Source organism: Acanthochromis polyacanthus, chromosome 22, assembly GCF_021347895.1.
Source record: "Acanthochromis polyacanthus isolate Apoly-LR-REF ecotype Palm Island chromosome 22, KAUST_Apoly_ChrSc, whole genome shotgun sequence".
Classification (NCBI taxonomy): domain Eukaryota; kingdom Metazoa; phylum Chordata; class Actinopteri; family Pomacentridae; genus Acanthochromis; species Acanthochromis polyacanthus.
The window spans coordinates 25491454-25515081 of record NC_067134.1 but is presented as its reverse complement, the minus strand read 5'-3'; the positions used below and the strand labels follow the sequence as shown (position 1 = coordinate 25515081).

General features: G+C 40.7%; 1 protein-coding gene across 2 annotated transcripts in view; it reads right to left on the bottom strand.

Annotated features, from left to right (window-relative positions):
* raph1b (Ras association (RalGDS/AF-6) and pleckstrin homology domains 1b) overlaps positions 1-21004 on the bottom strand; it is a 60072-nt gene extending 39068 nt beyond the window's left edge. Inside the window, exons 1-2 of one of the 2 annotated variants that reach the window (XM_051943064.1) lie at positions 20730-21004; positions 1916-2000 (exon numbers count right to left, since the gene is read on the bottom strand). The gene's annotated coding sequence lies outside the window, so the exon portion shown is untranslated. The remainder of the gene's footprint in view (positions 1-1915; positions 2001-20729) is intronic. The other variant, XM_051943066.1, reaches the window with a different exon arrangement.
* Positions 21005-23628: the final 2624 nt, after the last annotated feature.

Below are 23628 nucleotides of genomic sequence, written 5' to 3'. Positions count from 1 at the left end.
AGTTCGAGTCCAGAAGAGCAAGCTTCCTCCTTTAAGTTCCGGGCTCCATCTCTGCTTGGATCCCAGTTTAACACCCCTCGGCTGGCCTATTTACACATCACAAGTTCGTTTTCCCAAGATGCAAATAGTCCAGTGTGACTCCGGGCCTTTGTTCAGTCACATTTTCCTCCCTGTTGCACATTTTCATGTTTAATTTGACCAGACCTGCATTTCCAGGTTTATAATATGAGCAGCAACACCAGCCACTAATGGCATATTTATTTAAAAATTCATACATTTAGATGAGATGTTTTACACCATGTTTATCATGAAAATAAACTGTTTTAAAATCCAATTATTAGCATGTATTCTTACAATGCATGTTGCCAAATAATTGCAAGAACAGTGCAGCTGTCAGTACTGTAGCCTGCAAAATAAATTAACACCAAAACCTGCTCAACATTTTACTAAATCTACTGCTAAAAACATCAACAAGAAAGAGCAACAGCATCTATACTACTTGTACTTACATTATTTATCATGAGCATATGGAATAAATTATATTACATTATTGTTTGAGTTGTATTTTTCTGGTGTTTTGTGAATCGAGACCGAAAATTAGTTGGCTAAAGTTAAGTCAAGGAGTTAAACAGCACCTGTGCAGTCTTGTTTATTCACATTCATTAACATTCAGACAAATTTAATATTTATTCTAAGCCAAACTAACTTGATTGGCCCATTTTTGTACAGTTATAAGACACTTCTCCATACCGTTTCATGGGTCAGACTACACCCATCTTCAAACTCGGCCTTTATTTTGATCACCTGTAAAGTTTTGTAACTGCATCTTGCATGGTTGCTATTCTATTATCTGAACAAAATCTGACATATAAACAACTGCAAAAGTACTTTAGGTGTCCAGAACTACATTTTCCCAGGCTGACACACACAGACTCACAATATGAAAACAATATGACCGACACTATCAGAGCTGGTAATTATAAAAGGTACGATTTCTCCATGATAATGTCGACACAACGTGACCGTGACAAAATAAATAAATAAACTCCTGTATCAATAACAGCATCAGAGGTGAGCAATCTTTCATGCCTGCATCCAACTTATCTGCATTTCATCTGGAACCAAACGGAGACTGAATTAGCAAGTTTTCCATCGACTATTTCCATAAACAAAACTAAAATATGATGGAAAATACCAGGCGGTACGTCTTCTTATTTATGGAGTTATTTATCTTGCACACTTTGTTGTTTTCTTCCATAAAGAATAAAAAATATACATGTAAGTGCTGACGTGTGTTGCCGTCTAGTTCTAACTTTTCAACTCCGGATTGCAAATTCAACACAGACTTGCGATGGTGAGAGAACAAAGGCTGACTGTAAGGAGCATCTCTTTCTACAGACCACAGCGACAGCTTGAACTCACATGGTTCCACTTAAGTCAAGAATTATCTCCTTCGGCGAGGAAGACTCTCCCCTGACAAGATCCTCAGAGGTTTGACTTCTCTTTCATTTGGCTTTGATTTACAAGGCCTTCTGATTTGAGGGGTTTAGAGGAGGGGGGGGGGAAGCCTCTGGTTTTGCCTCTTTCCACAGCAAACAACACAAACATGCATCCAACACTGTCAACAGGGGATTCCACTTACTAAAAAAATGCACAACAGGTTTGAACACATGGCGCCTGACATGTATGTCAGAGGCACGGCAATAAAACTGGCATTTGAGCCCACCTTAAATATAACTTCCCTGCTGCACCAGCAACTCGAGTCAAAACAACAATCTCTGGAACATTTGTGCACAGACAGTTTTGCGAGGCTTACTGGCAGTTTTTCTCTTTTTTTTCCCTCTGCTTTGAATTTATTACCCACACAAAGTTGCAGCGGCACCATTTACTCACTCCGCTTTACAGGAACTCGTACCTCTGAAGTGGCTGTGACGTCTTCCGAGTGAGGTTAAAGGTCAGACCAAACCACCGGTCCGCTCCGTCGCTGGGCTTTTATCCCTCTGGAAATAAGAGAAAAAGAAGGACAAAATCTATCAGACCGGATTTAATGTCTGAGTGAGCAAAACAGCCCCTGCTTTGTTCACCTCATAGAAAGCCATTAGTCAGTGAAATCTCAAACTTATGGATCGCCTGAGAGTCTCTGCAGGCGGCAGCTGGAGCAGAGCGGGCTGATTTCACTGTCACAAGAATGCAAAGGATTAAGTGTGGAGAGTGCTTGAGCGAGAGACTTAACTGAGCACGGCACAGAAAGACACTTACGCAAAGCTCTGAAAGCAATCAAGCGCACTTCTCCTCTCCGTTGTGAACTTTCTTCATCATCCCCGGCGAGATTAACAATGTGACATTTCAGCTGCAGAGGCCTTCTTCGTGTCATGACAACACACACATGCAGCCGATCTAATGAGCATCCGAACCGACACCACGACATGAGTCAGAGGAGAAACTCAACCTTGTCCTACGTGTGCATCGACTGTGACTCACCCGCTAGGTGTTAATAATCAGCTTTAAACATTTCAGTGAATCATCGACTCGCACAACAGCGCTGACTCACACTGGGGCACTTTTTACCTAAAACAATCTACATGCTGAATCACAGTCTCGCAATAAGAGAAAATTCCGTCGCGTCAGGTTAAAACACGCTGAGTTGGTTGAGAAATATCACCGCTACGAGTTCACTGGAAAAACTCAGCATCTTACCAAGTCTGTTTGTCTTATTTTTAGCCAAAATGTCTCATCCCACTCGATTTAAGATAAATTCACTTAACAGGTGACATTTCAGCAAGATGGTAGCGCTTATTTTAAGACAACGCATCTTAAATATCTTGTTAAGTCAAAAAAAATCTAGAAATTATCTTGTTGCGAGTTGAATTTTACAAGAAAACTTAAAATAAGTTGAACCCTCGTGTCGTCCTGCAGGTCAAAATTGACCCGTTTTAAAGTTTGAAAATGTGGAAAAATAAAATATTTTCACAGTGAAACTTCTGATGTCCACATTTTCAACATTTTTTGGGAAATCTTTGAGCATTTTTTGGTGGAAAAAAAAAGTTAAAAATGTTTCTTCAGACCATTCACAAAAAAAAATCAAAATTCACTGGATTTTGGTAGATTTTTTGTGAATGTTCTTAAAGAAAAAAGTAGAAGTTTTACTGATATATATGTAATCATTTTAGGTATTTTTAGGACTTTTTTTGAAAGATTTTTGCTCATTTTTTGTAAATATTTACTAGAATTTTCTTGCCAAATTTGGGAATTTGTTTTTTTTAAATAAAACTTTCAAGGGAAACTTTTAAGGAATTATTGGAATTTTCTTTCTGAAGGTTTTGCAAATTTTCAGAAATTTGGCAAATTTTTTTACTGATTTTTTTCAGACAAGGAAACAATATTGTTTGGTGTCTGTAAATGAGGACAACAGGAGGGTTAACACATTTCAAATTAAGAGGTTACATGAAAGCAACAATCTATGTTTGAGTGAAAAACTGCTTTTTTTTTAGCATATCTGGCTTATTTTAAGACACCTAAGCTTGACAGTCCTGGTAAAATATAACTTAAAACAAGTTTTCCAGCTAATTTTAAGATCTCAATATTCTAAACATCATATCTTATTTCAAGAAATCTCACCAAGCCATTTTTCACTTGTTCTATTGACAGATTTTTCACTTATTTCAAAGTAAAAGCTCCTTGAAATAAGTTTTTTTCTTGTTTTGAGAGGGGCATTTTTCCAGTGTTGGTCATGGTGTGTATTTACTCCTTGTGTGAGCGGTGGGCAGCTGATGTTGTGGCTAACTATGAGGAAGCTACTCCTGCTGGTCTCAGCTGTTCCTCAGTTTTTTTCTACACGCCAACTGTTGTTCAGTCACAGCATGTGGCGCTTCTCCTGGCAAAAAAAAAAAGCAGCAGCGTGTCCGTGTGAGGGTGTGTTTTCACAGCAAACGGATCTGTCGTAACAAGGAGAAAGCTTGTGTGTGTTTGCACGTCATCTTTACATGTGTGACTTGATTTATTTATTTTTTTTTAAATCGCCTGCTCCAGTTCCAGTTCACTCCACCCTTTCCCCAACAGCCCGCCATCTCTGTGTTGTAATTTGCACACAGCTAACGTGTGATATCACTCAGTCAACACAAGGCCATTGAGCAGGTGTGGCAGCAGCACATGGGTCTGTGCAGCTGCAGCCAACACAGTTGCTTCAGTCACAACAGCGCAGAGGCCTGCAGGCAGCTGCTCCACTGCTGAAAACAACACATGCACAGAGAAACATGACCAAGCTATGATCAAGAGGCAAGAAGAAGGAGGCAACAAGTCCACACATTTCTGTTTCAGCAGCCTTGTTTTCATATAATGGTCAAAGTTTTGAAATGTTGCTAAAAAAAAAAAAGAAAAGAAAGAAAAATAGGTTTGTTTCCATTAACTAGGCCACGTAGTGTCATCAGAAGGTTGCGTTTCAGGCAGAAAAAACTTCATGTTTGTTCGGCAACTGCAAAAAAAAAATCTTTAGAAATTTTCAATAGAGCAAGTTGCATTTGTTCTTTATTAACAGCTGGTATTAGCCATGTTTCATGCTGTCTGGAGACAAAGAAAAGAGCAGAATTAGCTGATCAGTTACACGAGTTAGATGTTCGCCGTGTCAGAACTAATTTAAAAAAGATGTTTCCACCACCCAAAAACCACATCAAGGAAACTTTTGCCATTTTAAACTGACATTCAGCTGTGACAAACAATAATCAAATAACCATTATAAAGCAAATGAAGTACAGTAGACATACTGCCATATGCTGTTAAGCCATTTCTGCTATTCTGGCGGCCTGATTTCATCAACCATCTGAGGATAGAAACACCATCCTGGTAGATTCAGTTCACATTTAGTACACATGCTCTGGCCAGAAGCTATTAACTGCCACGGTCTTTGTCATGGTGGCCCACTGCTAGCTAAACGCTCACAATGTTCTCTGCTTGTCAACAAAAGCATTGGCTGTAGTTGTAGTGAAATGTAGTATTAAAAGCAGCAACGTGAAATCTAATGTAAAATTGATTTTCTGACGTGCATGTCCTTCATCTCCTGCCTTAGTGGTTAACAGATACACTATCGTTCAAAAGTTTGGCGTCTCCATGAAAACTCACTCTTTTATCTAACATAACTGCACAAGGGTTTTCTAATCATCAATTAGCCAATTAGCTAACATAATGTAGCATTAGAACACAGCAGTGATGGTTGCTGGAAATGTTCCTCTGTACCCCTATGGAGATATTCCATTAAACTTGTCCAGCTAGAACAGTCATTTACCACATTAACAATGTCTAAACTGGATTTATCATTCATTTAATGTTATCTTTATTGAATAAAAATGCTTTTCGTTTAAAAATAAGGACATTTCTAAGAGACCCCAAACTTTCAAACTGTAGCGTAAATAATCAACTACCAGATAATCATCAGCATTCCTGTGTTCAGCTGTGGTTTTCCTACATCTTACTTCAAAATGTTCATAAAAACACTCAGTGGAAACACAGCATCATGTCCCATAGCATCATTACAGGACTGGACAACAGATATAAGAGGTACAAACGCTCAGGTACATTAACAGCAGCTTTGTGCATTAAAATAAGCAGGCCAACACGCTCTGGAAACAAAACTTCCCTTGAATTTAAGCTGAGGGCACTACAAAAACACACAACTGCCCCAAAAGGTGTCCTGTGTGTATTACTGTCAACACTGAGCTTCACCAGACCTTTTTTTTTTTGTGGCCTACATCAGCGCCCCACTTCAACAACAGACCGAGGGGAAACACAGGGTCCAGTGTGGTGGACACAGGTGTGTCCTTGTCCTCCCACGCTTCCTCCATTAACAGCAATCCTTTGGGGCGGCTCATTTCCTGTCAGGGCAGGAAGTGGGAAGGAGGGCAGGGCAGAGCGATGATGATGTCAGAGCAGGAAATAAAGGCAGGATTGTTGGAGGGGGAAAGCACGGCGAACGAGCGAGCAGACAGAGCTAAATACATGTGTACAGTGCAGGAGGTGCTGCAAGTCCACAATCTGTGACTTCAGCGTGACACACACACCGAACAGTTGTAATTATGAACGCTGAGTAATTATCCCTTTTCAGACATGTGATGTGTAACGCTGCTGCTTCATCGGGTCGTTAAAGTGACGGCATTCTGTCATTCAGGCGTAGTTTCCTTCCTGTTAATGTGCTTCATTCAGACATGGCACAGTAATGGAGAAAGTTATGTCATATTTGTCATTCATGCAAGAGTAAAAGGCAAAAGTGACGTACAACACATAATTATAACACACTAATAAACAAAAGACTAATTCTTTTGTTTGTTTAGTATTATTTTTTGGGCATTTTTTCCTTTTTTTTTTAAGATAGGACAGTGAGAGAGAGACAGGAAACATGAGTAGAAGAACAGCCTTGTTTATTTATTTATAACTTCCTAAACTATGAAAATTCTTACAATATGTGACTATACTCTAACTGCCTTAATAACAGTAAAATAAAACTATCCTGAGGGCTGTAATGGAGCTCTAGATGCAACCAAATGATCTAACAAATGATAAACTGCAAATTTGTATGCGACAGATAAAAAGTAAACAGTGTGGCTCATCACCAGATCATTGCTATCTCCATGTCTGGAATCATTTATAATAAAAATCTATTTAATGAAGCTACTGTGTGTAAATGCACGCAACCATCCAGCTACTCATATGCATCCTGCTGCTGTTTGATGCAACATTTAACTCAGAGGAAAGACTCCTACAAGCAACGGGAGGCACGAAGGAAAAAAAATTACAATAAGTTTTAATATTATTAATATCATTAACCTAAGCTGTTAGCGTCTGTTTTTATGGAGCTAAAATTATATTTTTATGGACATTTCATTTGAAAAAGTACAGCAAAATAGATGACAAATGTGTCTGAATTGTGGAAGGAATCTTGCTCAAATCCCTTCCCACAGCTTGTTGCTTTTGTGTGTCTTTTTGTCAACATGACAGGGTGCATTTCAGACTTGAGTGCGATTCCAAAATGTCTTCAGGTTCGATCCAAAAAGATTCACAACGCAACTTTTACAGAAAAGTGAACAAGGTGTGCATTCAGACATGATGCGGGTTTAAGTTGACATATTTATTCTGATTTGTTTTTTGATATATAAAGAGCAAAAAGTTGTATATCTGGGCTTTCGGTGCGTATATGTATACAGACAAACCGTCATTTTGAACTTGGGTGCATCGGCTCTGTTGACAAAATAGCAGGAAGAACTTACAGTAGCACACAATCCAGTGCAACAACATGACAAACAATAGCCTTAAAATACCATACATGTGTCCATTCTTCCTCTGTAATGTCAGATCGCAATAAAATACAACCATATGCTAACCTATAAACACAGAGAAAAGCCTGCTATGAATCACAACAGCGCAAAAAGGCACAGACAGCATGTCACCGTGACGCCACAGAGAGAGTACAGATCAGTGATTAAAGACGCATTCAGCTCATTCTTGCGCGGCGTGACGGGACATTATCTGGAAATGTGACATATGGCTGCATTGTGTTTGCTAAAACAAACCATTACGTGACCTCAGATCTCAGATTCCCCAACAATCTGTAAATCAATGGTTCAACCGTGGGAGACGCATCGATTGAAATCACCCAACAGCACCTTAATCTACTTCCAGAACAAGACGAGTCCTTAGCAGTGGCCCTAAGACTTCTTGTAAGGGCACCAGGATGAAGCATCAGGCGGCTGATTGATGGTTCCCTGCAAAGCTGACCCTCGCTGGGAGACTGCATTAGTATTGATCAGTGTGTTGCTTTTGTGTCAAGTCAAGTGCAACTCTGAGAAGCTTCCATTCCTGCATAGTGCACGGCCTGACCTCTACACTGGGTCAATGCAAAAATCCCTTCAACAGTCGTCCAGTTTCACACCTAAAAATCACCTGCCTGTACTGTATGTCAATCAGAAATTCTACATCTCACAAGTAGGATACTGACATGGCTGCTCTTCCGACTAAAGCCCTTTTCAGACGTGTGATGCGATTGATGCGACACCAGAAACACAACCTGCTCTCTTTATGAGCTTCAAACCGCGGTAAAGACGTTATTGAACTGACCTTGCGCAGCCTCCTTTAGCCGTTTGCGCTCATATACTGTAAGGTCTGGTTGCAATTACAAGGAGCTGATCACCTCTCCTCAGTGTCAGCGCTCAGCTCTGGAAAAACCACACATGGTGGGAATTATGGAATAACGCTGTGTCAGGAATGTTCCCACGATGGCCAGTGAGATCTGATGGAGGTCCCACTGCCTGGCGAGGTGCCGTGGGGTTTATTGGTAAAGCAACACACGCATACAGAGTTACACAATGAAATGCCTTCTGTGTTGGTCCACGTTTGGACCTCTTGTAGTCTGTGTCAAACATGCAGCCCGTGGGCCAAAACCGGTCGAAAAGTAAAGTGGAAAAATTACAGAGAAGACATAAACTGGAAACTGTACATCTGTAAAACTATAAATTTTAAATAATTTCCTGGCAAGTTGTTTTGATCATAAGGTAAAATACTGGATTGCTCATTGTTCTTTTGCATCTTGTTTCTGTAATATTTTGTCTTGTTTCTGTTGTCTTTTGTCATATAGCTCATGTTTTTGTCGTTTTCTGTTTCCTTTGTGTCTTTTTTGTCTTGTTTCTGTCCGTTTGTTTTGCTTTATTCGTTGCCTTGTGTAGTATTTTTTTTTTTTTGGTTTGTGTTTTTGTCGCGCTTGTGCCATTTGTCCATTTTTTTGTCGCTTTCTAACCTTTGTCTAGTTTTTTGTTTTGTGTCGATTGTCTCATTTTTAGTCATTTTGTTTCTCACTTTTGTCGTTTTGCGTTTGCTTTTTGTTGTTCGCTTATGTTGTTTTGTCTTGTTTTGTCACCGTTTTGCTTTATTCATTGTTTTGTGTAGCGTTTTTTAGGTTGTGCTTTTTTGTGTCGCTTGTGTTGTTTGTTTTTTAGCTGTTTGTTTCCTGCTTTTGTCACTGTTTGTCTCGTTTGTGCCATTTGTCCATTTTTTTGCCGCTTTCTAACTTGTGGCTAGTTTTTTGTCTCGTTTTATTCATGTTGTGTTGTTTGTCTCATTTTTTTGTCCTTTTGTGTCTCATTTTTGCAATATTTTGTCTCATTTTTTTAATATAAAGTAATGCAACATTCAGTTCCAGATACCTGTCCTTTAACAAAAGAAATCAACATGTTGAACTCTAACCATCATTAGCACAGTCCGATCAGCTTAAAGACAGAAATCTCACTTCTCATTTGCGTCATTTTGTTGGGATACTCTCTGGACGGGAATCACCAACAGCAGCAATCGGTGAGGGGGGGGGGTTTAAGATGGCTGAACATCCCAGTGACCCTTTCTGTGGCTCCAAAAGAGGTCAGGGTGTCAAACTCTGATGGCAAATGCCCATGTGGCAGTTGGGCCAAAATAATCAGGAATCATAGTGAAGATCAGCAGAGCAGAGAGAGATTATCAAGCTACTCAGCCACCAACTTAACCCAGAAACTGAACTGAGGCTCGCTCTCCCTCGCAGAGCTGCCAGGGTATTAGTCAATGAGATTTGGCGAGAGGCAGTCACACACACACACACACACACACACACACACACACACACACACACACACACACACACACACACACACACACACACACAGCTATTTTGCGGGATTAAGCTCGCAGGTTTGAGAAACTGTCAAGGGATTCTCTCACAAAAAATGTGTCAATCCACTTCTCGCGCAGCGAGCACGGCTGTTTTCCCTGGCTGGATTCTCTCTGCGTTGTAGGTCACCGACTGAAACTCGAGATTCCTTCGGTGTCCTACATGAACCCTGATGTGAAAAGACAAACGGAGCAGCCTGCCAGCATCGCTCTGTACAGTGAACGCTGAGCGATGCATCGAGGCCGAGCCTTGTGAAAAAGTGGGACTTCCAGACTTTGGCAGAGGACGCAGGGAAAACAAAGAATGACCTCAGTGTTTCCAAGCGCTTCATATGACATCAGTCACTGAGGAGTATTTTATAGCTTCTCATAAATCCTCCCAGATCTTTTCTCCAACCACTTCACATTTTCACGCTCCTCTTTACAGGTGTTCCTCCACTTCTCCGTGTCTTTTTGGCAGGCGGCTCAATTGCGGAGTCATTAGTGACACGCTGATGTGCGGTGAACCTTGTGGCTCTTGGCTCAGGATCCAACGAGCCGGCAACGCGACGAGACGAGACCAGGCTGCTTTCCAAGCCTTCACGTTGTCCCTTACTTGAGGTTTCACTACATGCTTAAGTATCGCCTGCTTTCTACAAGACAAGAGCCGGGACAACTTTCATGATTACAGCCGAGAGTGTAGTTAAAAGATCTGAGGAGGGAAAGTAGGCTGCAGTGCATATTTAATGGCAAAGCGAGCCTTTTCAGCCCCAGTTTTTGGTGTACTGCTAGTTTGTGGCTTGAACTAAACACAGATACGCAGTTGGAACGGTTAAATAATGTACGGGTGCAACTGTTTTTGCTGTCAGTGTATTTATGGAGTGCAGCAGAATATGTTTTGGAGCTGCAGTTCAAGAGGACAACACTCAAATTTCTGCTTAATATTTCTTGGAGATTAAAAGCAGTAATAATGTGTTTTTCCCTCACAATGGGAGCCTCTGTCTTAGCGCACTGTAAAAATAAAAGGTGCTATTGTGTCTCAGTGGATGTGATGCAGAAAGTTGAGTCTTTTTTTTCATCACGGTGAATTATTCCAGTCGGCTCTTTTCCGAACTGCAGAGCCGCTTTGGTGCCTGGCCCAGTTTTGTGCAGGTGAAGAGACTTAACTGCTGCAGCTGTAAGGAGAGACACGGCTGTCTGCGGTGCTCATTTTAGACGGGCGGATTATGTTCCTGGAGACACAATGGAGCGATGATTACAAATCTGTCAGAGATTCAGCTCGACGAAAACACAAAGTGTGCGCTGGAAAGTCCTCATTTCTCCCTCACGTGGCACCGCAAAACGCAGTGTCGGTTTATGTCGGTGAATCTCACACGGTAGTTGTGTTACATCCCGAAATATGATGACAAAATTGACGGTACTGAGATGCAAATTAATTTCTTGAAGATGGTCATCTGTTCCTGGTTTCTAGCTCCTGGTGGGCTCACAATAATAAAACCATGATCCATTATATGTGGGGAAAAAAAACACATTTTTATCCTCTTCATTGTCAAAATTACTTTAAGCATCTTCACTCTTAGTGTAGGGGTGTCAAATACACGGCTCACGGCCCAAAAGCGGCCCTCCAGAGGGTCCAATCCGGCCCTCAAAGTGTAAAAATGACAGAGAAGACATTAACTGGAATTTGTACATTCGCAAAACTCTAAATTTGAAATACTTTTCTGAAAAGTTGTTCTGATCATAAAGTAAAATACTCAATTGCTCATTGGTCTTTTCTCATTTTTGTAATATTTTGTCTTGGTTTTGTTGTTTTTTGTCTTTTTGTTGTCAGACTTCTGCTGTCTGTCTCATATTTTTGTCATTTTGTGTTTCCTTTTTGTCTCGCTTATGTTTTTTTCTTTTTGTCACTTTGTTTTCACGTTATTCTTTGTTTCATGTAGCTTCTTTCTGTTTTTCTGTCGTTTTGTGACTCATCTGTGCCATTTGTCCATTTTTTTGTCGCTTTCTAACTTTTGTCTAGTTTTTTGTCTTTTTTGCTTTGTTTCGCGTAGTTTGACTCATTTCTTGTCGCTTTGTTTCTCACCATTGCCATTTTGTGTCTCGTTTTTGTAATATTTTGTCATGTTTTTATCTGACTTGGTTTTGATCATGAAGTAAAACGCGATCTCGTTCAGTTCCAGATTCCTGAGACTAAATGTTTTGTGCCTTTGTAGAAACACTGTGATCTGTAAGTTGAAATGTGTAAATGAAAAACTGAGGCATAATGTGAAATTTTTGCACTAAAACAAAGGAAAATTTTGGAGTGATGGTTATTTAAAGGTTATTTTGCTGTGATTTTACTGGTTACTTGAGATTAAATTGGGCTGAATGTGGCCCCTGAACTAAGAAGTTTGACACCCCTGCTTTAGTGTTTTTTGGGATAAAACTCCTCTACAAAAACCACCCTAAATGTTCAAAAAATGTATTTTATAATACATTTAATTCACTGGAGTTCCCGACCTGCAAGTTGCTATTTAAATCTGGTGTATGGTTGGATTTGGGATTCCACAGATTCAGACGTACTCCTCTGCCATTGTAACCAACACAATATGATGCTAACCTCCACCTCCCAAGAGAGACGCCATGAAAGCAGACCATTTGCTCTAACTACATCTTTGACTTTCTCAGATAGTCGTATAACGCTGCTATTGTTGGTGTTTTCCAAGTGACAAATACAACTGAATCCTCGGTGGATTTCACTGGAATGCAACCCGGAGGTTAACGGTTACAAAGCAACTGTACAAGCAGAAACTGCTCTAAACAGAGGTCATCCAAACATTTCAGGCCAAGAGGCAGGCATTTCACAGCCGGGTGAGGGGAAACAGTGCAGTTTGCTTTGTTTGCATTTGCGTGCGGCGGTCCTCTCCCAAACCCCCCTATCTGTGCCGGACTGTAATGTATATCAGCCAAAAGGCAAACAAACACATCAAGCCTGCACGCACACACGGACATGCAAGCCGCTGTTCTGGTTTCATGAGAACGGAGTGAACTCTGATCGGAGCAGAGAGGACTGGACTGGTTGATGCTGTGAAGAAATCATGGCCACGATCTGCTGCAAAGGACGGGCCATTTAATTTAATTTAACTCAGGATGTAAAATAGTGCATGCGAACGCAATACGGAGCAGGAAATAAATCCGCTTTCTACTTCCACATGTAGTTCTTAGACCAGACAGATCATACATCACCAGTAGGTCAATAATATATATTTTTTCACAGCACATGTACATTTTCTCTGAGTTAGCACTTACTCTTAATACCACTCCCTCTGAAGCCTGCCTTAGAGGTTTTATGCTGTCTCCATGTCAAAGAGCCATCCATATCCACAGCCCAGATCTAAAAGACTGTACGCCCACTCAGACAAGCCATCCCATCCATCAGCCCACCCCATGACTGTTGTGGTGCAGCTTTACCTGTGGATTACACAGGCTGGTGGTGAAGAAAAAGAAACAAGACACCTTAAATCACGTCCCCTGCTCCACCCCTTCATGTGCCTCTCACTGATACCTGATGCTGGAATTCCTGCCGGGAATTCCCACTGCGATGAGGTTCCCTTTTTCAACTTTGGATGTTGGAGATCAGGTTCAGGGTGATTACCCTGTGAACTGTGTGAAACTTAACTTATAGGTAGATGCACAAAAACAGCACGGGGCCTCAAAACTTTGACAGTCTCAAGGTGGATTTATGGTTCCACGTTGGTGTCTGTTTGCATTCCTTTGTGCAGACACAGAAGGCGCTTTCCCACTAGCACATACTCAGCTCGACTCGACTCGGTTTAGGTTGTTTTTCTTTCCAATTGCACCTCATCATCAGTGGAGTCGTCACCTGTAAGTCCCTTAACGTCATTTCTGACACAAATGCAACGCAACAATGTAGGACATCGAGGTGATGTTATACCTGCTGCTGGGTCTACGTCTTTTTGTCAGATTCAAAGCAAAAGAAAAGAGTCAGAGAAAGCCGAAGGCGGTGAGTCAAAACACTCAAGAGAACAGGAGAGTTTGGGAGGCGATACAGCAGTGTCAAGGCTAAGACAAGAAGATACCAACTAGACGACGTATGAGGGTAAGCTAATACTAGTCCGCTACAGTTATCAGATATCAGTCCCATGCGCAACCCTGTAATGGCTGCAATTTATCGCCATGACATGTTAAAATATGTACGCTGGATGGTGTCGTCACCCCCTGTCCAATCAGTGGCCTGCATTCTGTAGACGTCACATTATCGGCTCGACTCTGCTAGCTTGGAACCCCAGCCGAGTAGGTACTAAAATAGTATCCGGTCCTATGTCCTGATGGAAAATCTCACAAACAGTACAGTCAAGCCGAGTCGAGCCGATTAGATGTTAATGGAAAAGCGCCAACGATTATGGGGCTTGAACCAATGTTGAGCCAATGGGGAGGTGCATGTTTGCAGTCCACCAAGCCAACAGTACATCAACCCTCTGTGATGACACAGTAAGGCTGAATGATTGGAAGGGGAATTGTGATTTTCCGCCAAATATTACGATTTGATTTGTGACATATTTCCTTAAAACCTGCCCAAGATCGATTCAAAACTCGTGATGGATCATCCAAAGTGTGACACCCACACAAAGAAAACAGTGTGAAGTTGTAAAACCATTGACAAAACAGTTTAAATCCCGTGTCCTACATGCTGCGCACCATAAACTGCGGACTTTGCTATGTCAATTTGATTTATTGCTGAGGCCTGGAAAGCATAGATCAGACCCTGATTGGTTGAAAGTGTGAAGGTTCCTTTCAGTATGATGAACAATGTAATGTTTAAGCTGTGACTCCACGATGACTTTTGTCAGAAGCAAAAAGGACCATGAACAGCACCAACAGCAACAAGAGTGACAGAAAACATCCACAGGAGTTGACGTGTCTGCAGAGCCAACATCAACCCAGTACCATGCCGGACCCCTGAGGTGTTCATCATGTTGCCTGCATGACTAAGACTGATTATACTCCCTTGCTGAGGTGCACATTCACAGCTGCAGACACAACAGTTGTTCCTGTTATTATACCACTTTCTAGTCCTGTTGAAGGTCCGTTCTGCACACTACTACCCCTGCAGCATAGCGGTCTGTGTGGACACAAATTTCAGGCTGCAAACAGACATCCAAAGGGACTCTTGCAGACTTAGGCAGACGATGACATTTACATAATGTGGGCCTTCGTGTACTCGATAAAACACAACACTGACTTACGTGTGTGATGAAGAGCAACAATCATCGGTCAGCACGCTCCACAAAAGGGCCCCCTATTTGCTAGCACATGCACTATTTACCTAACAAAGACCGACCTTCTGCAACAGTGAATGAAACAGGCCATCTGTAGTACAGTAGAAGAGAAGGGGGGCCCGTCCTCTCCAGCGCTGAGAATCGGCCACCTGCCATCGCCAAAGTCACAGTGATTAATAGCTGCCTAAGCTGCTTAAACAAAATTGTACAGCGAAAGAGGTAGCAACAAAAGGGACAATTAATGAATGAACAATACGACAGACTAAACATGTATCATAGCAGATCAGATAGAATGAAGGAAAATGGGTCATGGAAGAAGCCGTGTGGAGATAAAGACTGGCAGACTAAGGTGGCTTAGGCCCCAATAATGACATTTTCGCAACGAATAATGTTCAGTTTTGGTGTTAGCCACAGAAATCCATCGTAACAGAACATGTTTTGTATTGTGAAACATGCTCTCTCCACTTCACAGATGTGGAAGCGTAATCTAGAAAACGCAGGACGGTAGATAAGGCTGAGGTAATACTACAACACTTCTTAAACTTAGTAAAAAAAACATGAATCAATAATATCCAGCCATTTAAAAGTATCTGAAAGTGGGCTTTTCCTTTAAGGCCGTGAATCCCAGCAGGGCTGACCTGTGCTAAAAACGTATACACTCATGATACCGCCTTCACCCACTGGCACAGATATACGAAGCAACACGGTGCAGAGAGCCGATTGTAGGTCAATCCTCGCTGTTTGTATCTTTAGCTGTCTTTACATTTGCCTTGGGTGAGTGAGTGCACCTGCTGAACAAGGTCCAAGATCATGTACTGCCTGAGAAGAAGAGGAGGAGGAGGAGGAGATGTCCTCCTTCTGCCTGCTCCAATCAGTCGTAAAGCTTACAGGGAACAAGCTGTATTGTTTATGCATACACTGCTTTGGTACGGTTGGGAAATTCAGCACACCTTCACATTTCCTGGCGTTGGTGAGGACTGAATACAGAGCTGTAAGATAGTTGAAGTTAAGCTTCAGTGACATAAGGTAATATCTCAATTAATGGACTAGTTGCTAGGCAGAAAATCCAACACAATGTCGTCAAATGTCTTGTTTTGCCCACAATCCAAAGATGTACCGATTACTGTCATGGATGAGTAAAAAAAACAAGAAGTTGGAGAGAATACTGAGCGTTTTCTCCTTCAAAAATTACTCAAATCCTGCTGGAAAGCTGTGAATCATCATTTCCACATATTGTGTGAATGCCCAAAAGTTAACCGTTATTGGAAAGAAATACACAAAGCTATAGAAACAACTTTTAATACTTATCTACCATTTGATTTAAAAACCGTCTATTCCTCCAGAGGTCAAAAACATAAACAGATAGTCAGTATATTACTAGCTAAAGGGGGGAAAAGCAAAAACAAAACGATGGTTGACACAAGAAGAAGAGACAACAAGTAACTGGATAGACATAACCAAGGTAATTTATAGGATGGAAAGAATAACCTTTACTGTAAACCTGAAGATGGATTAGTTTGTGCAACACTGCGAGGATGGGTGAGATATGTGAGGCATTCTAGACCCAATTTTGAAGGGATGATGGCATGAATACGAACTCAGAATCTTTAAATTGAAGGAAATGTTTCTGTGTTTTATTTATCGATTTATTTGTTGATTCTTTACTTTGAAATTCTGAAATTTGAAATGAGCAGCTGCAAATGTTGCTGTTGCTTTTAACATCTACTCTCTGGATGTAAATCGTTTGTGTACATCTGTCCAGTTTTTCAGATGTTGTAAAAATCTAACTTCTCCTAGAGAATTGGAAAAAGAAATTACTCAAATCCATTAATCAATTAGCAAAATAGTTGGAGTTCTAGTGAGAGTACAGGTCTCTACTAATTTCTTTGCCAGACCATAGAATTCGACGATGACAAATGCGAAGGCCAGATCAGAAAAAGGTAATTTCCAGCTGTAAAGGGCTCTGACATAAGTCTCCAAATATATATATGAAAAGGCCAACAGGAAGAGCAGCGATGGAATAGCGGAGGTTTGAGCAGCATGGTCGGCCATTTGCCTTTGTTTGCAAATGGCAGGGGCAGCTGTCACCAAAGGTCAGCAAAATGTTCCCAGAACAAGGCCCTATAGAGGCCGGGAGCAAGTGCCTGCGACAACGGAGGAGGGGGGACACACCCATGAGGAATGAAACACTTTCCTCACTCGCACAAAATACACCCACAATGACGCATCTCGGCGGCGGCCCCCGATGCAGCTGGTGGCCTTGTCCAGTTTATCCTCGGCTCTCCGACCCAAGCCTTCTATCAGTGTGGAAATATCAGGTTACCCCTCTACCCCTCCGGTGCTGCGTTTGAAGTGCCATCCTCCCCCCTGCCCTCCTTTACCCACCTACACCCCCTGGCTGTAACCCAACCTGGGTAAACCTACACCAACCACCATCGCCACCCCTCCTCCAGCCTCGTCTCTGGAGCTTTTGTGCAGGGAATGCCCAGGGACATGGGTGGGTGGATGGATGTTTGGGAGACAGACAGGGCCATTGCAACTCGCACGACAGAGCCGGCAAAGCGCTGACAGACGGACAGACCAGGAGATGCTAACACACACACACAGAAAACCAAGAATAGCATTCAAATCTATCTCCCCCCAACACACAAACAGCCTCCACGGATCATTCGTCGAGCCTAAAATTTCTTTGACAACTGTTTTTCTCATCTAATCAACTACATCCCAAGGAAATCATGCATGGATGAAAAGCAGCAGAGGGATGTAGTGAGGAGAACAGAAGATGTTTTATTTCTTCCCCCTCCTCTTTTGGTAAAACGGGACGGCACAGGAGGAATGAGAAAGCCACGTCTTTGGTTCTGTACTTCTGTTGTGAAACGTGCAACCCATCGTCTCCCTGGGGATACAGCCTAGAGAAAGAAAGCTGACAGTGAAAAATCCCTCACATATGCTTTTAAACAGGGGCAGTGAAATGACACGGGAACATATGTTTTATCTCCGTGGACGGAAATTTAATCCATGACTGGGCTTTTTATGACTGAGCTACATGCTGTGTCTTTTGGGCCATTAAAGCTGGGTTAGGCAGATTTTTTGGGGTAAAAATTCTACCCTAAACATCCAGCATACTGTAATTTGGTCAGCTTCTTTCAGGGCAAATACCAGTACTTATTATTAGTAATCAAGTAGATTGATAGCTGATATTTGAAACCAATATATACTCAAAATTTAGAGCAGCAAACTCCAACGGAAAACTTTGGTAAAATTTCTTTTCTTTCAAAATTACGCTTTACATTTGTTTTATTAAAGGTAAACTTTTCAACATTTAGCCACGATGACTGGCTACTCATTACATGCAACCAATCAGACATTACTCAGGTGGCACATTTCTAAAAAAAAAAACAATTCATGCTATCAGGAGTTGGTTCAAAAAAATAACAACGGAAATTATCAGAAACATGCTGAAAATCTAATCTAACAACACAAACACTTTCCTCAGAAGGTAGAGTTTGACTCACATGTAAAGCCACAAATTAATGCTGACTTTTAGCTTGATTATCTGCAGTTTTTGATCAGCTGGTAAGAAGGATTTAAAACCAAAATGACCCCACATCTCACTTGATTTGTCCCATCTGCAAACATTTTCCTGATGGGTTCATGGTCTTACTGACCAGTTTCAATATGTTTTAAATACAGCATAGTGCTAGTTTTGTAAATTGTGGTCCTGGTGAGTGGAAAATAGAAGATAAAGCAGTGCAAAGTACATATTTTCAAATTGTATATGCAGTCAATGCTTTTATTGAGAGGTTAGAGCTGCTGGCAGGGGGCTGCATATTTTAAAATTCTAGCCTTTTCCAGATTTCTTCCTACTCCAGCTTTAAGTCTACTCAGCAAATGTCTTGTATGATACAACATAAAGTGCTGATGCATTTGAGCTTTGTGTTTGCATAAATGCCTTCAAAAACGTGATTTTGTTTGTTTGTTTGATTTAAATTTGATGTGAATAATGAATAAACAAGCGCCTGTCAAAAGAACTGTGTAAAGAAGCTACAACTACAAATCTCGTAAATGAGCCAAACAAGCTGCGCCAAACATCAAAGAGAGAGCAAATATTTGTCAGACCTTCCATTTTGCATAACCAGCTCATAATGAAGTTCCTAAATAACGCACGCATAATAGGACGCAGCACAGGAAACAGAGCCACACTTAACAATGCCCAAAGGAATATTTCACTGGCTTTTCCAGATGTGTTCTGTGCATCACTCATTTCTGGCTTCTTCTGACAAAGACAGCCAGTGAAATGTGACTCCAAACTGCTGCTATTACCCCATTTCATAAAAAACCTAACAAGCCTAAAGGCATCTGCCCGAGGGGTGAAGAACCAGAAGGCCACTGGTTGTTGTTCAACCCATCGGTCGCGTTGTCGCTGCACTGTCTCCATGTCTGGAATAATGTGCTTCTCGTCTGTGGATGCAAATCAAGCGTGCCTTAAGGACACAGACGGTCTATTATAAAAGCCACTGTGGGGAATAAAGGCTGGGCCAAGTGGCTGCTTAGTGGCTTCCTTTGGAGGAAGAAAATGCTGTTTTGTTTTGTTGTGGCCGCCCTGCAAAATAAATTAAAGCCAGTTAAAATGTGCCCTCACCTTGCCTCGCTAGTGCAAACAACACAGTGAATGTTTATTCTGGAGGAAACCTGGGTGCATGTGGCCATGTGGCAGCTGGCCAGACAGTAGCATGGCTAGCAACTCCTCTGCAGATGACCTTTGAACCCGGTGGAGGGTCAATGCTAATGTCTGACAAGAAGTAAATTTAAAGATCTGAGTGGAGATGGTGGTGTTAAAGCGTTTGTTTTGGAGTGTAAACACTGCACGGTTTGGGGATTTAACTTTTCCATTACGATTCAGTGAGACGGCTAAAACACCGGTGTTAAAACGGCTATCTAAGGTGGTTGCTAAGGTGAAAGCTAAGGTGGTTGCTAAGGTGGATGCTAGCATAAAATTGAAGATAGCCACTGGTCAAACAAACCATTGTCGGCGGCAACAAAGGGAATTAAAACGGTCACCATGAGATGTATTCAAGAGCCAGCCCCCAATCAGCTCACTTCACACACACTTTAACGCGTTTACACACATCTTACAGGTTGTTAACGGTAAGAAAAAAACGCTTTTTCACAAACGCACCGGCGAGATATAAACAGCGCGACAATAACCAACGGCCATTACCCGGAGCCTGATAGCCTCCTCCCGCTAAACAGGGTGGAGACGAGCTCACACATCTTTCTGTTTAGCTGGATGCAGGGGAGAATAATTAACGTTTAAACACCCCCATACAAGACTCCCGTGGTTTTATTTGGGAGCAGGCAAACTGACAAGTATTCCCCGGTAATGATAACAACAATAATAACGACAATAGGCTCGTGTTTAATTGTCACTCCCGTGAAAAGCTGCGGCCCTTTTCCCAGTCGGCCCAAACGCTGCACCCCCCCTCCGAAAAAGAGCTGTTCAATGGCCGCAGAGGGGCCACACGGACCCCCCATTCAAAGCAAACCTTATCCCACAGGAAAATGAAGGGCTGCTTTTAAAAAATACCAAGTGCTTTTGTCAGTTTTTATTAAGTAATTTACTCCTTCGTCCCTTCCAAAGGATACTGTGTAGGATGGGCTGTTGGAAAATAAACTGGCATTCAGCCTGTTTATGGTTGACATTATCACCCTTAATGAGTATTTTATTCTGAATTAAGACAAACAAAAGCAATAGAGGGTTAAAATACACCAAAAAATGGTACAGAAAATTCCACTTACAGTGAATTCACAAAGAGGGTCCTCTCTTCTAAGGTGGTCTCCAGTGGGAGCAGATATCCTCAGAGGGGGGAAACAGAAGGAAAAACTCCCGATATTTAAAGGTGGAATTATTTGTTTTCTTGAGTGGGATGTCGGCTAAAATCGTCCCGTTGTCCTCATGTTTTCACAGCCAGCCTCTTCTGCATGTTCGGTCCACAGCCCTGTTCCCATTCTTCCCTTCGCTGCTGAGGAGACACGCTGCGCGGCTCCGTCGTTTCCTGTCCAGCCCAGGATCCAGCGCTGCCTTCATGGTCCGTCGGAAATATCCGCTCACAGCGCAATTAAGCGAGGAGAGGCAGGTCACTGTTGAGGAACAGGAGCTCACCCCGGTTTGACCAATTCAGATTGTGTGCTCATTTCACCAGTGTAAAGTAGATAAAGAAATAGAACAGGTGGAAGTGCTGTTGTTTCAGGATCAAGATTGTGAAGTCGGAGTCTTGTGGAAACACTGAAGGCAGCATCAGCATCCAACAGTTATTCCCGACAGTTACATCAATAACAACAAAAATAACAACAAAAATGATGTTAAAATAGTTTTATGTAATGTTTTTCAGTGTACTCATATAGTAAAAATAATAACATAAATAGGAAAAACAATATCAATAGCAATAAGAAGAAAACAACAATTAGAACAAATATTTAATAAATTTAATATTTTTTAAATCTAATTATTAAGTGAAAAATACCAAATTACAATTAAACGCAATAATATAAGTAAAAATTTTAAAATTTAATGTACTCAGAGATGCTTAACGACAACAACAATACTACTAATAATGATAATAGTAATAATAATCGTAATAATAATAATATAAATAAGAAGAAGAGAACAATAATGTGAACAAATACCTGATAATGGTCATTAAACATATACATTTAGGTAAAATATAAAATGTATTAAGTAGCAAACATAAAATTACAATTAAATGCAAATAATAAAAATAATAATTACAAAATTTGATGTACTCAGAGATGCTTAACAACAACAATACTAACAGTAATAATAATAATAATAATAATAATAACAACAACAACAACAGCAACAGCAATAGAAAGAATAACAATCATAAGAACAAATGTCTAATTATGGTTATAAATATCATTTCGACAACAGTAATCTCTAATAATGGTTCGAAAATTACTTATATTTGTGGCAAAATATTTATTTTATTAAGCAACAATTCTATAAAGACATGAGGAAGGTAAAATATGTAAAGCAGTAGTAAACTAAAGCATCAATTCCTGCTGATTCAATTCAATTTTCAATTCAATTCAACGATGCTCACCTAAAGCCGCTGCCTCCAGACAAAAGGGGGAATGTTGTTCCAGATTAGGAGATTATTGTCATCCATATGGACACATGGCATTACGGACCTGTCAATCTGCCGCTCATCCATTTTCTGACTTAGAATTACAGTCTTTTTCAAAATGCTTTAATCCTCATTTCACAATCCGCTGAATCTGTCACCATGTGTTTCCACATAGAATAAACATTTTCTCCCTTTTAAATGTCTCTAATCCCTGCTCTAGGTTAATGAGAAATAAAGAAAAAGTTGCTAGAATTAAAATAAGATTGCGGTGAATAACTATTTTCTTAGACTTTATGTCATAAAGAGGCTGATCAGAATGAAAGGCTTTGTTGCCACCTACTGGACAAAAAAGTAAGCTGCACTTTAGGAGGAGAAACAAGACATCACTGATTTAACAACTTAAAATAAGGTTTTTTGTCTGACAAAAAATAAATAAAAATATGCACGTTTATATATGCAAATATGGTATTATTATCAAAAAATGCACTAATTTGCATTCATTCCTACATTGTATAATACCAGCTGATTCTTTATTCTTAGTTTAAAAAAAAATAAATCCCTTAATCATTAAGAAAATACTATCAACCACCAACAAAATTGAAATTTAATTGTGAATAAACTGTTAGATAAATCCAGCATTGACTAAAAATGAAAAGTTTGGTGTGTAAATTTCTGGTTCTGAGTAAAAAAAAAAAAACATTTTGAGAGAACAGGATTTACATATGTGTATTATTATTGAAATCTACCAACGCAAATAGACAAAATGTGGCCCAATAAACACCTGAATGTCCATTTTGGAGGACTTTTTTTATTAGTCTGGGAGAAATCATGCTATTGAAGCAAAATATCCCAGAATTAAAAGTTTTAAATGACTCATTGCAACATTTTCTTGTTCATTTGTCCTAAATGTACTGTACCTTCCACAATTCTACAATTTCATTTAGCAGACGCTTTTGTCCAAAGCGACGTACAACACAAGCAAGAATTCAGACATAAGGAAAAACCTGTAGTAAGTGCAAAAGTGCTTCAAGCGCGACTGGTCAAAGGTGTTGCCATCAAGTTGCAGAAGAATTGCCAACCATCCCCCACCCCTCTTTTTTTTTTTTCAACTTTGTCAGCGTTAAAAAAAAGTGCTGAGTTTTGGACCACCTGACTTATTCTACCCCTAAGGTGGAGTCGGATTAAGTGCCTAGGTGTTCTCTGAACAATTGAGTCTTCAATCGTCTCTGTAATGACCCTTTGGCAGTCACACAAATGTTTCGTCAACATGTGCTGGTGCTTCTCTTCGTGTTCAGTAAACGTTTCCACTTGGAGTCATTTCGTTTTCAGTCACTCCACCTTTTGATCATTATCAAGTGAGAAACCTCAATCCAGACTCCTCATAAAGACGTTTGAGATTTATGCTGCTGTCATTTGTTTAGTCCAGACTAAATGACAGAAATTGTATTTGAGGACTCGGTTATTAAATGTCCAAACAATCCATGTGACTCTAAAAACTCAACAGCTTTAAGATTAAACTCTCCACAAGGATCCAAAAGAAGTTGGACTTC